General features: G+C 41.2%; 1 long non-coding RNA gene across 1 annotated transcript in view; it reads right to left on the bottom strand.

The window, feature by feature from the left end:
• Positions 1-294, bottom strand: part of LOC140599754 (uncharacterized) — a 44,316-nt gene extending 44,022 nt beyond the window's left edge. The window contains exon 1 of the long non-coding RNA XR_012002769.1: positions 95-294. This is a non-coding gene — a long non-coding RNA (uncharacterized lncRNA). The remainder of the gene's footprint in view (positions 1-94) is intronic.
• Between the last annotated feature and the right edge of the window lie 19,048 nt (positions 295-19,342).

Below are 19,342 nucleotides of genomic sequence, written 5' to 3' on the forward strand. Positions count from 1 at the left end.
TAACAATAAAACAGAACGATCAAACAATATACTGTAATGAAATTATGTATATGTGATCCCTCTCGCTCAGAATATCTTACCGTATTGTACTCACCCTTCTCGTCATGATGTGAGATGAGAAAATGCCAACGTGATGAGGGGGGTGAGCCGAATGATGTGGGCACTGGGACATAGTCATAAGCTACTATGGACTATTGGCCTCCTGCTGATGAGTCGGGAGAATCAACTGCTTATGTACTTTTACTTCTTTGCTGGAGATAAACATATAAAAATAGTCCTTCCCCTAGAACATTTGCTAGGAAGGGCCCATCTGAGAAGCAGAATGAGGCCAGCATCTGTGTGGGTAGAGGTGGCACTTGGAGACCTGCCACTCTTTTGTTCTCTTCTGTACTTCCGACGTCTTCTAAAAATGATATTTTAAGGAAAACAGAATGCAACTGTTTCTAACTCATTTGTACGTAAGTGTCAATAATATTCTGCAAGAATTAGTTGATATCCAAGATATTTTTTTTTTTTATTAGCGTTTTAGAAGAAGGGACCTGAATCTGGCCCATTATAAATTATTTTGAGTATGTTCACCCACTCTTCTTGACGGCGACATACAGGGCTCGGGCCACTTTAAAAACATCTCCATAACCCTGATTTTACTTGCAATATATTGATCCGGTGTCAAAGTTTTAAAAATTACTAGGGGGAAGATGGTGGAGTAGGAAGATCCCCAACTTACTTCGTACCCCCCACACACCCCTAGGTTAACACCAACAGCAGCGTAATATACCCAGAAAATGACCTCGCAGCTAGAACACACTTTCCACAACAAAACAGAGAGACAGGCCACATCAAAAACCACAGGAAGAATGGAGAAGTGGCCTGAAACCAAGCTGACCTGCACGGCTGACCAGGAGAGCAAGGGCCATCACCAGCATACAGGTGCCCATACAGGGTACCCCGGGCACAGGAGACCCTCACTGGGAAGATGAGCCCCCATAACATCTGGCTTTGACAACCAGAGGGGCTTAACAATCAGTGGGCCTTGACCCCTAGAACTTTCAAAAGCAGCTTGCTGCTTGCAATGACACGTAGAAGGTGTGCTGCTAAGTCTCATGGGGCAGCGTCTAGGCTAGAGGTGGGGTGGGGGAGCCCAAGGCTTTCGGAGGGCAGGCCATTGTCTTCTGAGATGACAGGCACTGCTGTCCACAGTCTGTCCCAGCTGACTTTGTGTTTTTATTTGGCAGTTGTTGTTTTTTTTAAAGTCGTCCTCAAATCAGGAACATGAAAGACTTTGTCCTAATGTAGGGCATGATCCTGACACCCAAGGCCAGCTGCCAGCTGGCACCCCACTTCTATCCCAGATTGCCTTTCTCCCCAGCTCTCTGTCCAACTGTTGACTGATTATGTGATTCTTCTGATTCGTCCATTCTCAAATGCCAGTGTGTCTGCATCTGCCCCCTGCCAGCCCTCCCCACTTCTGTATTTAAAGCTTTCAAGGCCCAATAAAATAGTACCTGCTGTCTGAAAAAAAAAAAAAGTTTAATTAATATATTGTATACCTGAAACTGACATAACCCTGTATGTTAGTTATACTGGAATTTAAAAAACCTAAATAGGGCAGCCCTGGTGGCCCAGCGGTTTAGCGCGGCCTTCAGCCCAGGGCCTGATCCTGGAGACCCAGGATCGAGTCCCACGTCGGGCTCCCTGCATGGAGCCTGCTTCTCCCTCTGCCTGTGTCTCTGCCTCTCTCTCTCTCTTTCCCTCTGTGTCTCTCATGAATAAATAAAATCTTAAAAAAAAATAAAAAATAAAAAACCTAAATAACCATATTTCAGTTTGTTCAGCTCTTCTTTAATTTTTTCACATGCCGAACCAAGACAGACTGAATTTAGACTTTTTTTTCTTCAGGGGGCAGTGGTGCAGAGGGAGAGAGAGAATCCCAAACAGGTTCCTCATCCAGTGCAGGACTTGACCTCCTGACCCCGAGATCATGACCTGAGCTGAACTCAAGAGTCGGATGCTCAACTGACTGAGCCTCCCGGGGCCGACTATCATTTTAGGAGCAAAAGAGCAACCATAATGTGGAAAAACAATATTGAATAAAAAAGAATGCATTTTCTGATTTCAAGTTTTGAATTGACATCTAAACTTCACATTAGTACAACAGCTAGTTACTTAGTAATCCTTGCTTGCAATTGCTATGCACCATGATGGCCTAAAATAACTATTAATGGTTTTCATTTATTATCGTCTCACTGGAGGCCGTCCTTATTTCATGAAAGATTGGTCATGTTGCCACTTAGAGAACTCGATGACTCCACACTCATCCATCAGTTAAAGACCTTCTGTCGACTCTGATTCTTAGCTACTAGAGTTCCTGTTTTTTTTTTTTCCTGTAACTAACAGAAAATGCCATCAGTAGTTTCCATATCATCACTCACAACAATGTCGCACGTTAGGACATGTCTTTATGTATGCATTGATGACTTCGGTGTCCTCAATTCTATCGACGTTGTCCCAGGAATCCTACGTGGAAATTCAAATGACTAAATGTCAAATTCTTCCAGTGTTTTACGTTGCTATTCTCTGAAGAAACCACATGCTGAATACAAAATATTTATATTCACATAAAGATGATTGTGCCAGTTATAACTAGCATGGCAGCCCCATGCAAATTCTGGAAAAAAAACCCAAATATATACAAAAGTGAAATTAAAAAGAAAATAATTTGTCCAGACACTAGACAGGGATAAAATAGATTCTTTTCCAGCAATGGTGCCGAACTGGTACTTTATATCCGAATGTCCAATTTCCAAACATACCAGTGTTGAGAGGGTTCAATCTGAACCTCTGGAGGTAGATCCCAAGCCTCATTATTTTTTTCAAAGCATTTCAGATGACTTTTATGTGAAGGCAGATTTGAAAATCACTGGTTTACAGGAGTGGAAATTAGACACAAAACATAGGCTGGAGTAAGTTTATAGAAAATATGAGCAATAAAATGGTTCAGTGCGAGGCTCTGAGCATAGGCTCAGGAGCCTGGGGGAAAGCAGATCAAAATTAGCTTTAATACCCACAGCACTAAATGCTCCGACCTTTCTTCTTTGAAGCGAGTAACTTAAATAATAGCTTCTCCATTTATTTTTTATTTTATTTATTTATTTATTATTTATTTATTTATAAAATTTTTTTATTGGAGTTCAATTTGCCAACATATAGCATAACACCCAGTGCTCATCCCGCCAAGTGCCCCCCTCAGTGCCCATCACCCAGTCACCCCAACCCCCCACCCAGCTCCCCTTCTACTACCCGTTGTTCAGCTTCTCCATTTATTTATAGGCCTGATTATATCTTAGGCTTGACACAGCCGGTATTTATTTCACAAATATTGATTGAGTCCCATGCAGTCGGCTTCAGCCTGAACAGGACGACCTGGAGCAGAGAAGGCCTAGCCAGAGGCCCATGAACCAGTCGTACCAACCACTGTACTTTACAGGACACATCAACAATTGCGACCACGTGGAATTTTTTCTTGGCTAATTAACTTTTACTGTGGTAACCTGGCTACCACTCACTATTCTCACGATGCCAGTTTCTGTGACACACACACACACACACACACAAATTAGCAGGGATGTAAATCTTTAAAAGTTAGCCAGGAGTCCACTCCCAGGTGGAGAAGCCTCGATTTGAAAGCTATAAATGTAATAGGGACATCCTAAGAAACGTCACATAAGCAGTCACACGAGTACACATCCTAGCATGGTGGGGCTGAAGCGAAGTACGGCGGGACCAAAGAGGGAGAATAAATTACCCCAACCCTTTTGCGCCTGAGCATGGAGTGTTCAGTTCTGGCTTCTGGAATCCATTAGTTTGGTTCAGGCACGGCCTGGGTTGCCAGAAAAGCATTCTCTGGTTGTTAGAATTGTAAATGTTTTTGGTTTTCAGAGTTTATAGTAAAAAGAGCAAAACCTGACTGCTGGGAGGGGGGAGTGGAGGATGAGGGTAGGGAAGTGGAAGGGTAGGCACAGAGGCGCTCCTTAGCTGAACTGAGTTTTCATAGAAGAGCAGCGATCACTTGAACCAAGAGAGTGTGAGGGTGGGTGGGGAGGAACAGATTTAAAGCAAAGGGAGCCGCATGGGGGAAGGCTCCGAGGCATCCACCAGCAGGGTTGTTTGGGGACTCCCAAGTAGGTCAATATGAGGGGCCCCCCCCTCCCCGGCAGTGAAAGCCGGCCAGGCAGGCTCTCCGTGCACCCAAAAGGCCTCCGCAGCATGTCCACGGACTCCGTATAGGCCTTGGAGTATCTTCGGTAATAGGGAAACACCTGCAAGCTTCTGTTTTAGGTGTGAAGAACTGCTTGGGGAGCTTTAGGGGGCAAAACTGTAGGGAGGGGAGATGTGGAAAGGTGGGCAGAGTGGAGACTAGCTGGAGGCCACCAGAAGCAAGAAGGGAGGACCTACCCTTGGGGGTAGTGCTGGGAGGAGACGAGGGGAGAAAGAAAAAAATCTCTTTATGAGATGTCCTCTCTGTGGGGGAAACTGGGTGAGAAGTAGGAGGGCAATGCCTAAGTTTCTGGATTGAAAAACTGGTAAACGATGGCCCCTTTGTGCAGGAATAGGGTATAGAGAATTCGGTCTCGTGGAGAGGATATGAGTGCAAATTAGATGCAGGGTTTGCTTGTTTTGTTTTCTTAAAGATTTTTTAAATTTATTTGAGAGAGACAGTGAGAGAGAAGGAGTGGGGGGTGGGGGGAGGCAGAGGGAGAGGGAGCCTGACCCAGGGCCCAATCCCAGCACCCTGGGATCATCCCTGGGGCAGATGCTTAGCTGACTGAGCCACCCAGGCGCTCCTAGATGCAGTTTTAAGTTAGTCTGAGGCACGGGAAAGACGTTTTCTCTAAAAATCTTTAAGATTTTGAGAACTTAAGTTCAAGAATATTGTATAAAAATAGCTAACCTGTGCTCATCTAACATGTCCAGGTCACGAGAGGCAAGGAAAGACTGGAAAACACTTCCAGGCCGAAGCAGATGGAGGACACTAGAGCACTAAACGCTCTCAGGTGCCAGACCTGAGTCCTTCACTATGAAGAAGGACATTACTGAGACAGCTGGAAAGATCTGAATACAGTCTGTTGATTAGCAACTAGTGCTGTATCAACAAAATGCTAATTATTATATTAATTTTCTGATATTGATCATTGTACTGCTGTTCTATAAGAAATGACCTTGGGCGCCTGGGTGGCTCAGTCAGTTAAGCGTCTGCCATGGGCTCAGGCTGTGACCCCAGGGTCCTGGGATGGAGCCCAGCGTCATGTCCCAGTGTCCTGTCCTGCTGAGCAAAGAGCCTTCTCCCTCTCCGTCTCCCCACCCCCTTGCTTGTATTCCACCTCTCTGTCAAAATATATAAATAAATACATAAAAAATTTAAAAGTTGTGACCTTGGAGTATTGAAGGGTAAAAGGATATTATATGTGCAACTTACTCTCCAACGATTTTGGGTAAAAAAAATAACATGTATATGTAGAAAGACTGGATTATTAAGTGTGATAAAGTGCTAATTTTTGAGAATCTGAACAAAGAGTATATAGGAAGTCTTTGTAGTATTCTTGCAATTTTTTTTTTTTGTAAATTGGAAATTAGGTAAAAACTTAAAAAGTATTTCCGTAAAAATTATTTTAAAGTATTTCAAATTTTGGGGACGCCTGGGTGGCTCCCCGGTTGAGTGTCTGCCTTTGGCTCAGGGCGTGATCTCAAGATCCAGAATCGGGTTCCATATCGGGGTCCCCACAGGGAGCCTGCTTCTCCCTCTGCCTGTGTCTCTCTTTGTGTGTCTCTCATGGATAAATAAAGTATCTAAAAAATTTTCAAATTTTTAATAAAGCATAAAGAATAACATAACAAGGTTCCCTGCAACTAGAATAAACAACCGCTAATACTGTCCTATTTATTTTCAGCCACTTTCTAAGCAAAATATCATCTTGTAACATTTTATGTAGGAAAAAAAATAGTGTGTGTGTACAGGTGTTACAAAAAATGAGGAGAATGGCAAAGGTTGTAGACTAAAGTGTTTTTGATAATCCCTTAATCATTCCTGCATCTCCTCAGAGACTATGAAACCTACAGGAAAGCTCAGAATATAATACAATTATTCTGCAAAATGTCTAAGAGGTTAAATTCTTATTTTAGTTTCTATGGAAAAGCAAAAACATCCATTTTTTCCCCCATAAATCAAAAAGCGAAAAGAAAGTACTTTGTTGTCTTCATTGGGTTGGGATGCACATTGAAAACTCACTTCATAGGCCGCCTGGGTGGCTCAGTCGGTCAAGCATCCAATTCTTGATTTCAGCTCAGCTTCTGATCTCAGGGTTGTGAGATCGAGCCCTGCCCGGGGCCTGTGCTCAGCAGGGCGTCTGCTGGGGATTCTCTCTCTCTCTCTCCCCCTCTCCCTCCGCTCCTCCCTGCCCCTCTCCATACTCTCCTTCTCTCTCTCAAATACTAAGGAAATAAATCTTTAAAAGAAAAGAAAGGAAAAACCACTTCAAAGGTGCCACTTCATTGAAACTATAATATAAACAAAGACTGGCTCTTCAAAGGAAACCCTTTCCGCAATCTCTTTTAACCAACAGTGAGTATTACAGATGCGTAAATATCGACCGAACATGCGGTGCCAAATGCTAAAACCAGTGATGGAAGTCATATCCTAGGTTTGCAACCAAGCTTTGGTTTTTGCACCAGCCTTGCCCTCTGTGTCCTGGCCATCATGTTCCCTGGGAGGGGTAAGAGTCACTGCTCATCTGGCTGGAGGTGGGTGTCGGGAGACTCTTCCTGAAAGGAAATGAGATGGACACACGACAGTCCCCCGGCATGCAGGACGTCTCATCTCCTCCAGGTATCCTTATCCACTACCCAATGGTAAGAACGGTCATCTTGCTTTCCTTGGTGAGCAGAACAAAGGCCAAGAGAAAGACGAGAATCCAAGACCAGTCAGCAAGCAAACCAGCGTGAGCACAAGCACAAATGGGTCTTGGGTCCCAAGGGAAGGAGCGATTGTCTGCAAGTGTAGAACCTGGATCCAGGGGCTCGGCCACTCTGCGCAGAGGAAGGAACAAGGAGTCGCAGGCCTGACCCACATCCACATCCACCAAGTGCTTCAGTCTTCTCCTTCTGACTCTGCTTATGTCTCCCTGGGCTCTCCCTCACTTTTCATCATTTTTCTTTCCCTTTTGAAACTCTCCCACCAAGGTAGCTTAGCTCCCCTTGCAACGCTGGAGCAAAGGGGGCGCTGGCTTGCACGCTCGAAGCTCTCTCTAGGAAGTTATGAGAGGTCTCCCCTGCGTCAGACGCCTTCTTTGGGTTCCTCCTTTCGTCAGAGAATAAATCCTAGGTGACACGGTCATGACCTTTTCTCCTACAGCCTCCTCAGTATGAAAAAAAGAAAAAAGAGGTTGCCTTTTCATTCCGAGTCTCCTCACTGCATGTCTTCAGGCCGTAACTAAGACTTCTCAATCTAATGGAAAAAAATATTTTCTTAGTAATTTGTACATCCCTGGGTGGGAAAAAAATACCATCATCGAGAGCTGTGCCTTTCCCTCATTTTATGGAGGAAAATCACAGCTAGTAGGAAAAGAAAGGGATCATAGAGATTTATACGAAAAGAGCGGCAGAAAATCACTTACAGATGCAAAAGAACTGCTGCTGGGCTGGTCTCTTTCTAACTGAAAAGTGCTACTAATGTGACCCAACATAGGTTAGACTTTCAGGCCCAGGTGATCTGTTCATCTATGTCGCAGTGAAGGCCGGAACACAAAAGACGTTCAGAAGCCACAGTCTCCAACCCCTGGAAAGGAAACACCGAAAGGTCTCACAGCATCATCAAAAATTAAAGAATCATTTAGTAAAACTGTGACAAGTGTGTGTGAGTATCGGTGATTTCCTAGAGCTGTATCTTTTTTTTTTTTTTTTTTTTTTTAGTTTTATATATTTAAGAAATCTCTACACCCAACGTGGGGCTCAAACTCATGACTCTGAGATCAAGAGTCACGTGCTCTTCTTTTTCTTCTTTTAAGATTCATTTATTTTAGAGAGAGCGAGTGGACGCTAGCAGGGGAGGGGCAGAGAGAGAGGGAGAGAGAACCTCCAGCCGACTCCCCACTGAGCGCAGAGCCCCACATGGGGCTGCATCCCAGGGCCCGAGACCACGACCGGAGCCTGAGCCGACACAAGAGCTAGACGCCTAACTGACCCACTGAGGCACCTCGAGTCCCGTGCTCTTCGGACGGAGCCCCCCAGGTGCTCCTATGGAGCTACATCTGAGATGTTTTCCTAAACAGAAACAGTATTTACCTCTGGGTGGTGGTATTTTATAATTAAATAATCTTTTAAAACTCTCTTCCTTATGGGATTACTTACTTTAATATTTAGAATGTGCATTACTTTTATAATCAAGAAAAATAATTTTCAGATCGAAAAGCAGTTCATGAAATAGTTCAAACACCATTACTTCTCAGAGTTGAAAATTATAAAAGGTACATTTTTTTTTTTGGTTCTACTTCTTTTTATTAAGTTTTTAATTCCAGGATAGCTGACGTATAGCGTCACAGTAGTTTCAGGTGTACAATACGGCGATTCAGCAATTCCATACAACAACCCCTGCTCGTCACAAGTGCCCTCCTTAGTCCCCATCCCCTATTTTACCCATCTCCCCACATATGTGGAACTTAAGAGACAAAACAAATGAGCAAAAGCAAAAGAAAAGACAAAACAAGCAGTAGACTCTTAACTATAGAAAAGATACATGTTTCTAATGAAAATCCATTTTTAAATGATGTGACATTTATTTTTTATTACTCTCTAATATGTAGCTTTAGAAAATAGTGAGTATTTATGACATTCCTGAATTAACTACAGCTTCCAGTGTGTGCAAGCTGAGCTGCTAGGATGTCATCACTTTGCACTGGCATCTGAAAACTTCTATATTATAGGATTCATAACTTCCTATTTTCTTATCCCAATTGAACTTTTAAAAAGTGCTTCTGATTATCTGCTATGAGACATAAAGGATTCTTGCATCACTTTCTCAGCAGATAGACCACCAATCCAAAACAGGGAGAATAAACCCTCAGTGCACGTACCAGCAGAATCCAGACTGATCTTCGTTCCTATCCTCTCCCACCTACCATCTGGACCTCCCTGCAGTGATGGGAGACGCAGCAGAAAGGAGCCCCCCCTTCCCTCCATTAATCACTCCAACTCCTAGAAGCAGGATTCAGAAAAAGAGGCCCCAAAGTCAGGATTTTCCTCCATTTTCAGTATCATACAGACCTAACAGGAACTTCGGGAGATCTTCTAATTCCCTTTCAGATTAAAAAAAAAAAAAAATCTGTGAATCTATGAATAATTAATAAGAAAAATTAAGCTTTCGAATGGAGCATTTTACCCATTTTTACCAGGATAAGGGACTCAATTAGATCAACTTCTTGATGGCAGATGTATGAATAAATTACCAGCTCAATCCCTACTACCCCTCTTGCATTTAAAATATTTTTTAAGCTTTAAGTTCTTCTCATAAAACCATCTTTCAACCAACTTAGTGGTATTCCACTGCCTGGAGACTTCTTCAGAATTGTGTTCATCCGTATTCTCTCTCTGTCTCTGCTTCTGTCCCTTCCTCTCTTCAATTCTCTGTTTCCTGCCGTTGGTAAGTCCCGCTCTGCCCTTACTAGGGAAAGCTGAGCACTGTCTCACTGTAGCTGCGATCCCAGATCCCAGATCCCAGATCCCAGATCCCAGATCCCAGATCCCAGATGCCATCTTTCTCCTCCCTCCATGACTACCGACTTCTGATCCTCTTTACCACAGGCTGGTCCCTTGTGCTGTCACTCTGATGAAGCTACAGTCACTATGGTCAGCAATGGCCTTCCAAGGAAAACCAACATTCACCTTGCTGCCACCATTTTATTTTGTTCATTTAGTCTTTCCTTCTTAAAATTTACTTCCATCAGGATCATGGACACTACATTCTCCATGCTTATTCCCATTCCACTAGAGTGGTTGCTGGTTTCTTGTCTTTTGCCTGCCCCTAAACATTGGTGTTTTCTTGAGTCTTATCCTATGGTTTCTTCCTCTTCCTACGCACCCCACTCAAATGATAATTCTAGGCCACCCCCATATACCTCCATCTCACTTTTGAGTTCCACATTGATATTTTACATTTTCCAGTGGATATTTATTCTTTCCTCAAACATTCACTGGGCCTGTATATTATGCCAAATAAGAAACAAAAATAAGTAACCTGACTACTGATCTCTTGCCGTCCATTTTCTCCTCTTTTCAGTCTATATTTTGTTCAAAGCATCAATTTTTTTTGAAGATTTTATTTATTTATTCATGAGAGACCCAGAGAGAGAGGCAGAAAGGCAGAGGGAGAATCAGGCTCCATGCAGGGAGCCCGATGTGGGACTCTATCCTGGGACTCCAGGATCACGCCTTGAGTCAAAGGCAGACGTTCAACCCCTAAGCCACCCAGGCATCCCCAAAGCATCGATTTGATCATATTACTCCTCAGTGTTAAAAAAACTCAGGGTCTCCATAGGGCTCAAATGAGAAATCCAAAATGTCAATCCTGGCTTCCTAAGTCCTCTTCTATAGACTATCCCTTCAACTTTATTGTCTTTCTCTCTCTCCCCTTATGCCCCTACACCCACCAAGCAGCCATACATATGGTGTGCTCCTAACCACATTATCTTTGTGAGTAACACTGGATTTCACCACTAGCCTGGAATACTCTTCCTCCCTCTTTCTTCTTTACCAGGTCAAATGTTTCTTCCTAATTTAGACTTTTCTGTGTTTTTCTACCCCCATCCCCAGGTTTGTTGATCTTAACATTTTTACTTCATTGCAAATCTTACAAGCAACTGGGTCTCCCCACTGCCTGTGTTTATCACAATTCCTGATACACAGAGACTCTTCAAATGTATGAATTAACTATATATTCACCAACTAGCAAAATTTGAGTGGACAAAAAAAAATGAGAAAGTTTGGAGCTCAAGTGAATTAACAGGACTTTCCTAGACTTATTGTGGTGACCATGACCACTTGCAGCATATATTATTGAATAACTATGTCGTATACCTGAAACTAATAAAATGTTGTATTAGAAGCAGACTCCTCACTGAGCACGGAGCCCTAGGCGGTGCTCTATCTTAGGACCTTGGGATCATGACCTAAGCTGATGGCAGATGCTTAAATAAAGCGACTTGGTGCCCTAAGACTAACATTTTTTTAAAAAGACCTTATTTATTTATTTGACAGAGAGAGAGAGAGAGAGAGAGCACAAGCAGGGGGAGCGGCAGAAGGAGAGGGAGAAGCAGGTCCCCACTGGGCAAGGAGCCCCTATATGGGACTCGATCCTAGGACCCCGGGATCAGGCCCTGAGCTGAAGTTAGATGCTTAACTGACTACCCACCCAGATGCCCCAAGACTAACATTTTTTGAAGCTATGCCTAAGGGGTGCTAATACAGGAAATGCTAAATACTCAATACCACCATTAGCCCTTGCTTATGGAGAAACCAAGTTTAAAGTGCAGGTCGAGGAGAATAAAAGACATGCCCAGCGAGCATTCTAAGGGGCCTTTGGAAGGATGACAGAGAAACATCCCCTCCCTCAGTGATGGTGGATGACTACCAAAGATTGCTTAGAAGGGTATGAAATTTGAGTCTTTTTGACTCTAGCTAGTGGAATCACCTCTCTCTCTCTCTCTCCTATTACCTACTGAATTACTACTCACTCATCAGCAGAAAGAACAGAAAAATGACCTTGTTTCATAGAATGAGGGATACCTCTCTACTCAAATAGCTAGATCTTGCTGGTGGAATGGCACTTAGCTATTACCCATTAGCTTCGTATCTCTGTTGAGAACAATGTGCTTACTTAACCTGTACATGACATAAAAAGCCCAACATTTGTTTCTACTCTTACCTATTTTTTTCCATACCATTAAGAGAAGATAAATGGGACAAATAATGCACAATTGTGGCAGTTCAAAATACCAACTTTTTCTAAATGCAACAAGATTTTCCTTTTAAATGACAGTTGCTCTAAATATGGGATAGTGACTATGAACTTGTTTTTATTATCCCTACTGAAAAGTCTCTGAGAAATAAATAATTCACATAGTTGAATTTATAAGGGCAGCTTGGTTACTGTTGCTTTGGAAACTAGTTCTTCTGTGTATGTCTATTCACCCAAATGATATCGAGCCATCATTTTTCAAATATCAAAAATAATTCTGAGTTTTCCAGAGAGCTTTCTTTCTCTTTATTGATTGGATTAATGCTATGTGAATTGTGTAGAAAAGGATCTGATCAATAGTTACACCTAACTTGCATTTTCTAACTCTAAGGGTTGGAGAAAGGATATAGAACTAAGTTTTTGTGTTTAATCAAGGAAAGCTGGGTTAAATCCTGGGTTCCTTTCTGGCATTATGAATCTGACTCTCATCATCTCAATTAATGTACTAGAGGTTGCTTTGTGATTCTCTGAGGAATTCATTTAGGAAAATTAAATTAAATATTTACATGAATAGATGCTATTAATAGATATTCACGCTCTGTTTAAAATATTTAATAAGCCGAGACTGCAATTACTTCTCCTCTGTTCCACCATAATTATACAATTAAAAATGACTACTATTATTTAAGAAAAAAATGAGAAATAAATAAATATCAATTCTATGCATTCAGGACATCCTCCTCTAGTTAAAATTGTACAAAACTATACAAAACAAAACAAAATTGATAGAATTGTACAATATAAACATGATAGAATCTTGGTGTTGGAACAAACTTTGGATGCCTTCTAAATAAAGGTACAGGGATCACACTTTGATGAGCATAAAATGAGTGGAAATGCTATATAGTTCTAGAGTTGTAGACTGTTCAGTCAGATAAAAGATATGGAAGATGCTGCCAAAGGCAAGTCACAAAGCTGTCCCAGAAACAAAAGATACACATAATAAAAAATCTAAACCATCCAGATTTCTTCTAAATTTATATTCTGCTAAAAAATGAGTGCATCAGTAAATATTTTCCTTATCTTCGAGATATGATTTGCTAAATTGGGAATTAACTAGGCATGTCATAACATCATTTAATTCATATTTCACCATCTTATCCACATGGATACCTGGAAAGTCAAATTGACTGTTAAAATTCACATAGTCTTATGAAATGTAAAGATGTTCAAGAAATGGTGAATACATAAGTGAATTAAAGAACTGGAGGAAACTTGGAGAAATAAATAGAAATGATCATTAGATGGTGATATGGGGATAATATTTGTCCCTTTTATTGCTATTACAATATTTTTCTATGTTAGTAAAGAACACTATTAAATAACTAAATTTAGTTATTTGATTTCATTAAGCTAGGGACCTTGCTACCCAGCCAGTTTTAACTTTTGTTTCCTCATCTATAAAATGATTGTCTCATCCAAAAACAACTAACTTGGTACATAATGTTTCCCTGAATTTCCATTATGATAATCCTATAAAAAGAAGCAGCAAATCTAATTTGTTGTAACTTGTCTTTTATGGCTTCTGACAGACACCACATTCTATTCCAAGTACTCACAAGTTATCAGTTCAATTATTTGTTCCAAATGCTGCCCAAATTTGATATTAATCAACTTGTTTCAAACTTACAGTACCCACTTTTTTCTTTTTTAAAAACTGTTGAGAAAATATTTGTCTATATATTTAAACTATTGTGTTAAAGGAATGGCATGACTAATAAAGATGCACTATCTATGAGAACAAAATACGTGGGATTTGTAATGTGTTTTTGTTGCTATTGTTTTTCTTGCAAAAGACATTAGACTGATTCTGAATTAGCTTGTGAATTATTCATTTGGTATCAAGTAGTAATGCCATTCACTTCCAATTGTCTGGTACTAGATTTAAACCTGAAGTAAAAAATTAGAGCCCAATTACTGTTCTTTACCTCTTATGAGGTGTTTCCAAGGAGCCCTAACTTGTAGACAAGGTCAAAACATCATCTTCATCATTCATTCAATAAATACTTATTGTATATATTTTATCCACAAAGTGCTGTGGGGTGAATTAAAACTTTAAAAAGTTTATTTAATAAATGTATGATGTGATAAGAGAGTAAGAGATGCATAAATTCCTTAACTTAAATGGTAGTAGTAAGTTTAAGAAAAATATCGGTGTTAGGTCAGGACTTCATGGAGGAGGCAGCATTTCCTAGGTCTTTGAACAATGATGAATTATGTAGAAGAAGAAGAGATGTGGGGGGGTGGGGCAGAAGGGGTACAGGGTTGATATGGGGAGGTACTTAGCCCAAAACCTCAGGAGCAAAGTTAGGAGTAAAAGTATCAGGCACTTATGGAATTTTTCCACTTAGGATGAATATTACAAAGGCTATAATGAAAGACAAATATAAAGATTAAGGTTTGAATAATATTGTAGGAAGTGGCAAATTCCAGGCTAAAAACTTTGGGCTTATTCTGTAGGAAATGGGAACTCACTAAGGTGTTTACACGAGAAGTGACGCTATCATAGCTGCACTCCAGCTGTGTCAGCAGTGATACTTTGAATAGATTTTAGAGGAAGAGTTTGAGATGGTTGATTAGTAAGAGTCCAAATGAGTAACGAGGAGGGATTGATTTACATGGTGGCATAATATATTTTATTAATCAATATATCTGAGTATTTATTACCATGTTTTGTATGATAAACAAATCAAAGAAAATGTTCATTCAGTATCTTCTTAATTAAAACCCAAGCAAGATGTCACATTAAAGATTAATTAGGGTGAAGATAAAATTAAAAAATAATTTGACCATTACTGATATTAATGGGTACTTAGTTCATGGGTATAAATAAGAGACCTAAAAATCTCACAGTATTTCAGAAGCAAGTAGATATGAATAAAAAGATAATCTAAGGAAAACAGACCTCTGCCAGTAAAAAGCAAAGCTGTGGTGGGCACTGCCAGTTGTCACCACAACATCCTTCTTCCTTTTCTTCCTTAGTACTAGAACCTACAAATTTATCAAAGCATGTGACCACCCAGAATCGAGGTTATACTTCCCAGCCTCCCTTGAAGCTAACTAGGGCCAGGTCATTAAATCCTGGCCAATGGAATTTAGCAAAAATATCCTGTATGATTTCTAGAAATTGTTCTTAAAGGGGAAAAAAGGTGTTTTGTCTTGAATCTTCCTTATCATTATCATTAGCGGGATTGTGGCCCTCATGATTGGAACTTGGGCATTGTCTTAAAAAGTCAAGTATTGAGGATAGCAAAGAAATTATCCAATCCTGTCTTGTTTTTCTTTTCTTTTTTTTTTTTTTTAAGATTTATTTATTTATTTGTTTGAGAGAGAGAGAGAGCATGAGCAGGAGGGGCAGGGGGAGAGGGAAGAAAGAATCTCAGACTCCACCCTGAGCAGAGCCCAATTCAAGGCTCAGTCTCACCACCCTGAGATCATGACCCGAGCAGAAACCAAGAGTCACACAATTTTTTTTCCCAACACTTGCAACTATACCTAATCTTCAGAATTAAGAATTTTCTAGATCTTGAAAGATATCACCACAACAAAAAAATGTTTTGTGGCTATGTATGGTGAAGAATCCTAACCAGACTTACCAGAACCATCATTTTGCAATATACACAAATATGGAATTTACTGTGTTGTATGCTTAAAACAAATATAACCTTATATGTCAAATTGTACTTCAATAAAAGAGAATAGAACTGATAAGGAGAAGGGCTGGCATATAAGGAAAGGATGCTGGGCTGGGAGTTGGGAGACCAGCAGCTTACCCAACTTTACCAACTATTTACGTTTGGTCAAATCTCTTAACTTTTTGGTGTCACTCATATTTTGTAGAATGGCACTACTAATCCTTGTGCCTGCTTTAAATTTCAGTATAAATTGTAAGGATTAAATGATATCATAGCTATTAAAAAAGGATAAACTTATTTTTTAAAGAAAGAATTAATATTGTTCTAGTACTTTTTATTAAAATGATATCAAAACCGGGGATGTGGGATATGATTCTAGGGGACACTTCACCCCGCAGCTGCCACAAGGGTGGTACTAAATGGGCATCTGAGGGGAGCAGAAAGAGGGAACAAAGAAAGAGAGTTTGCTTTATATAAATGTGTAAATCCAAACCTACATCCTTGACAACATCCCCAGTGCTACAGACGTATGCTTTTCCTGTTGATCAAGTTGGTGTAGGTCATAAATCATGAATACGGGTCCCCAGAAATCAAAGTACACAGTAGAACCTAGATATCTGGATAAACCTGTTCTACAAGGTGGGATTGGTCCCTGATGTACTCCTGGATTTGGAAGAGGCTTACCATCCTGGTAGCCTGGTAAATTAGCTTGGGATTACAAAAAAAGGCCTCTCCCTGCTAGAATTGCCATTCAGGAGGTTTGGGTGAGAAAAGAATATGTAAGTGTAAGAGCAATTAATAAAGAAGTGGATTTTTAAAAGTACATTAAACTTTTTTTGTCATCAACTTAAGAATTGTACAAATGGGTCTTCCTCACATAATGTACTCAAGGAAATGCTTCCTTGTTGCCCCAAAACACCCAGACTAGAGGATTAACTAAAGAAATATTTTTAAATTGAGGAACATGCTCTCCATGGCCTTAACCAAAGTCTAGAAGACTGAAGGGACCTAGGCCTGATCTATGAGGGGTTCCTGGCCTAGGAGACGAGGTAGGTCCATTGGCATGGGACAGCAATTGGGGCTTTTTTTACTCAGTCACATATTGGAGCTCGACATAGGCAAAAAGGAGTCTGCTTCAGCAATGATATTCAAGAGCCAGAGGCAGGGAAAAGTCTGGGCAGGAATTCTGCTTCCGGGAGGTCTGTGAGTGAGCGAGTAGGAGATCCCAGTAGGCAAGCTCTGCGCAGCCTGAGGGAGTCTGGAAACAGGGAGGGCTGGCTGGCAGGTGGACTGGCAATGAGTGGTGGGACTCCAGCTGGGACTGCAGCGTAGGCCAGAGGGAGACTAGCAGCTGGAAGATGTCAGGTGCAAATCGAAAACTGAACTCAGAGTTGGAAAGCAAGATGGAGGCTTTGCAACAAATGCTGACCATCAGGACAAGGTTCGAGGTAGAAGGTTAGAGGAGCCAACAATGAGGTGAATGGATCCTGAACTACTGATATGCATTGGTGCTTTTTTGACTCGGGCCTGGAATGAAGTTAACAGGGGGAGCCAACTGGCTTCATATCTGGAGCCCAGAGGACTTTGGGGAGAGGTAGGCGACTCATCACAAACACTGAACAAGAACGACTCAGGCATGCAACCAGGAAGCAGCTGTCCATGCAAACCTATTCAGTAGGCTTGGTTCTTTCCTGGCTTCAAAAGGTGCGCCTTGGGGCAGGCACTGTTGACTTTTCTGGTCACCCTCAGAGTAACCTCTGGTCATGTTTATTCCCTAAACCAAGTTCTGATATTAAAATGACCAGTCCCACGTAACTGTAAAAACTTCCAACTCTATTTATACCAAATCTCCTCCTGCCTAGATCAGATGTGTTTGGAGGAATATCAGCTTTATTCCTGTTTCTATCTTATCCTTCTGTCACTCTTCCTCCAGCTTGCTAACCCATGGTTTCTGACTTCTCCCAAGATGGAGCTGGTGGGGTTTGGGGGGATGAAGTAGCAGGAAAGATTTTATTCATCATACAGTGTCATAGAGAACTGGGGATGACATTCTCCAGGCTGGCAGGTGTTTACAGCTCTAGTTCTTTTTTTGGGATGCTTTTTAAGGTTCTTTGGAGAGAAGCCCATTTCTGGGGAACACTTCTCCAAAGTGCCTGGGGTGGAGGGCGAAGCATCGCCTCTGGTTGATTGCCTACCCCAGGCCCTAGACATCCACGGTATGGCCTCAGCTTCTCTCTTCTGAGAGAATCTTGTTGGGGAAAACGTAAAGCTACCCCACCTGCTCTGCTCTATCTCTCCATTCCCTCATGTGAGAACGGAGAGAAAACTATCACATGTTCTTTCCTCTGCAAAATTCTGGAAGAACAGACTGCACCAATGTATTGGTTTCTCTCAACTCCGCCATCAGGGCAGCCAGCCAGCCACAGTCAGCTTCCTACCCTGTAATTTGTCTGGCTTGAGACTGTGTCCACTATGTCTTCCAAGTAGCAAGGGACACGTGCCAAGCTTTCCGAGTGGTTGCTTTGATGCCTACTTTCCTGAGCATAATCAAGAGGCAGAGGGTAGGGGACTCGCAGGTTCCTGATAGCTCTCCCCATAAACCCGCTTCTAATCTCCATGCCTGCCCTTTTCTACCTTCAACAAGGGTGAGGGCCGACACAAGTCTCCCATTGGACCATCTCCTTTGCAAGTCCCATGGGGTGCTCTCACAGCTCATTTCAAATAGGGGAGTGGTCTGCGCACACTTGTAAGGCTTCATCCAGCCCACGCTAAGGCTTTCATTAAATGCTTTCACTTTAGTATGTGATTATAATCACGGACACCTAGGTTCTTGTTAAAGTTTACATTTCTATCAAGTTTAGGTAATTCTGATGAGTTTCTTTGACATATTTTTTCTGACATTGTTTCTGACAATCATTGGCTTACCTAACAGATTCATTATCAGAAATGATGCTGCCCACTGAACATGGTAGGACAGCACACTGGGGTGTTTGCCCAAAGGTACATCCCCACCCTGATATACTCACGCAGTCTCTTTTAAAAACAGTCACGGGTGACATTAAGTACCAGGAAGCCATCCTTTGCTGTGGAAGACTTAAATATCCCCATAGGAAGTTTCTCCCCACTATTTGGTCATAAGGAGACTCTTTTTAAAAAAATTCAAATTCTTCTTGATTCACGTATTTCAGGACATCTAATATGGTACATTTTACTTTAGAACAGGAATGGTAGGGTCTTAGACAACTAGACAGTGTTCCAAATTTCCATTGGCTAACTTTCAGGAAATTTGCTTAAACTATTCTGGGTGTGTATGCTATTATCCCACCTTTTTTTTTTTTTTTTTTTTTTTTTCATCACGGGTAGCCATTGTTTTTTTGTTTTGTTTTGTTTTGTTTTTTCCTATTTAAGTTGGTACATCTGCAAAGATTGTTACACAACATTCCAAACTGACAATAATGTCATTAAAGATACCCTGCATGGCTGGAGAAACTTAAGGAATATAACAAGTAGGAAACATTTACTCTGTTGGTTTTTTTTTTTTCCTTTCTATTTTTGATTTAATGGAAGTATAGCAATGGTTCAGCTCTATTGTAAAACCAGCAAACCAGCTTTCAGAAAACCATAGAATAAGATATGAAAACTT

This window comes from Vulpes vulpes, chromosome 7 (assembly GCF_048418805.1).
Source record: "Vulpes vulpes isolate BD-2025 chromosome 7, VulVul3, whole genome shotgun sequence".
Classification (NCBI taxonomy): Eukaryota; Metazoa; Chordata; class Mammalia; order Carnivora; family Canidae; genus Vulpes; species Vulpes vulpes.